The sequence below is a fragment of the Schistocerca piceifrons genome, unplaced genomic scaffold (assembly GCF_021461385.2).
Source record: "Schistocerca piceifrons isolate TAMUIC-IGC-003096 unplaced genomic scaffold, iqSchPice1.1 HiC_scaffold_1230, whole genome shotgun sequence".
In the NCBI taxonomy this organism is placed as follows: Eukaryota; Metazoa; Arthropoda; class Insecta; order Orthoptera; family Acrididae; genus Schistocerca; species Schistocerca piceifrons.
Window position 1 is genome coordinate 152,501 of NW_025727049.1, and position 2,500 is coordinate 155,000.

The 2,500-nt window shown below is 44.9% G+C and overlaps 1 pseudogene; it reads right to left on the reverse strand.

Annotated features, from left to right (window-relative positions):
- LOC124730121 overlaps nt 1-2,500 on the reverse strand; it is a 9,706-nt pseudogene that overhangs the window by 3,671 nt on the left and 3,535 nt on the right.

A 2,500-nucleotide genomic window follows, 5' to 3' on the forward strand; every position in this document is an offset into this window, starting at 1 on the left:
TGCCATCAGGACCTGTTGCTCTTCCTGGTTTGCAGGCCTTAATAGCAGCGCCTATTTCCTCAGTTGTAAAGTCTGGATCCAGCTCCACATTGTTGTAACTCTCGTTTTCGAGTTTCACAACTAGCTGATCTTCAGTATCCTGATCCGCATCGTCGTCAGGTAAGAGGGTTTGGAGCAGTGATTTTATAGTCTCTTCCCATGTCATGGTAAGAGTCTGGTTCCCAGTTTTAATGTTGCTAATTACATTCTCTGTGCCGTATTTAGGCTGGAGTACCCTTCTCGTTATGGCCCATGGATCGTTTTTGTCACAGTCAGAGACCCACTTCTGCCATGTCTCTTCTTTCGCCTTGGCTATTTCCTTGTTGAACCTGTTTTTAATTTTGTTGTAGTTGCTCTTTGCAGCTACCAGAGCAGTTTCGTTTCCGCTTTTGCGTGTGTGTTGTAGTAATCGCCGTGCAGACATGGTATCCCGCCGCAGGTTTGCTAGTTTTGTGTTCCACCATGGTACTGGATTTTGCACCTGTCTCTTCCTTCTCATTGATTTTTTACAGCTCTCATAGACTGCCACCTGCAGTCTGTTTACCTTTTCGTTGACTCCCTCCTGTGGATTTTGTAGCCAGTTCTCTGTGGCACTAATGAGCTGTCTATCAAAAATGGACCACTTTGCACAGCTTGTATTGTAATTTGGGAGTTCTTCTTTTGCCCTCAATCTTTGGGGTACTCTGGCCTCATAAGTGATCGCCCTGTGGTCACTTGATGTCCATTCCTCATGGACCATCCACCTACACAGCATTCTGGCAGCTAAGGGTGTACATATAGTAACATCGATATTACTCTCCCCATTGGGCCCACTGAAAGTAGTTAGCTGCGATCTCTCATTTATGACCAGAAGACCATGTTGAGAGATAAAGTCCTCCAACTTTCTGCCTGCCTCGTCTGTTGTTTGGCTGTGCCAGACTGGTGAGTTGGCATTTGTATCAGCTCCTATGACTATTGCTTTCCCACTCAGTTTGTCCAGGATGACCTCCAATTCTTGGAGGAACTGATCTATAGGTGAACCATATTGGCAGTAGAGGCTAACTACATAAATCTCGCCAAAATTCCCACTTACACTAGCAACAGCCATGTGCTTGTTGCAGAAATTTGTGAGCTGCATTGCTGTTAGTGTCTGCGACCTAGCTGCTATAGCTGCCTTTGTCGCTCCATCTTTGGCGCTATACATGAGCTGGTAATTTGGGGGATAGCCTACTACTTTGTTGTTTATACAGTAGGGTTCCTGTATCAACAGCACATCCACATTCTCCTCATTTACCCTCTGTGCCAGTTGATCAGGGACTACTTTTGCCCTTTGCCCATTTATTTGGAGAATCCTTATGACATTGTTCTGTGTGCCAGTCCCTTGTCTTCTTCCAGTTCGCAGAACTGAATCGTCCCTACTGGCCATAATCAGTTCTGTAGGTTATTATGGCCTTGACTCTGTTATATTCTGGGCAGGATTTCTCTGTTACGGCATGGTTGTGTGGCTTCTTAGCACGCTTGCAGTTTGCACAGTGTGCTTGCTGATCTTTCGTTGGGCAGTCCTTGTAGGTGTGTCCAGATGCTGCGCAGTGACCACAGGTGTTTTCTGCACTCGTGCACTTTGCAGCTGTGTGTCCATGTCCCTGGCATTTAAAACACCTGTTTATGTTGTTGTAGTTTCTCACTTTGTGTGAGGTACAATTTATGTAGACACGGCCCTGCTGTGTTAGCTTATTCCAGATCTCTGGTGTTGTCTCCAAAACCAAGTTTACATCTTCCCGTTCCTTTGGGCCAGTCTTGAACAGCACCTTGATGCCATCCATAACTTCTTCCTGAGACGTGTTGAGCCTGGAGAGGTTTCTTTCAAACAGCTCAGTTTTCAGCTCCTCTTCTGTTGTCTGTCTTGGGACGTCGAAAATGATTACTTTTGGATTTCTTTTCTTTGGATCTGATATAGCAATTCCGGACTGAGCTATGTCTCCACACTTCCTTATTTTTTCTGCATCCTGATCGTTTGGGACCTCAAGAACAATGCCTTTGTCTTTTACTGCCTTACATTTTGAGATCCTTACATCTTTTAGTGAAGTGGCGATTAGCGTCCTTACTGTTTCTTGAAGTTCTTTGTCCGTTTTCTGAGCTCCCTCTGCTGGTTTGATCATGAGAATTTTTGGTTGCTGGGTCTTCCTGGGCTCGTTTTTTGGTATGGATGGTTGTGCCGCTGCCTTGCTGGCATAGCTCTCGACTTTTACAGGAGATGTATTTAGAGTAGCCTTGACACATCTCAGCTCTGTTGTGAGCTCTAGAATATCCATTTCATATTTCTTCAGTATCTGCTCGTATACTGACAGTTTCCCTAGTATGAATTTCTTCTGGGCATTGTTTATCTTGTTGTTCTCGTTAAACAGAAACGCCTCCATCTCTTCTCTTATGTTTGTCATTGCTTGTAGGTCGGTACATGTCTTAGCTCCTTCCTTGTCACTTG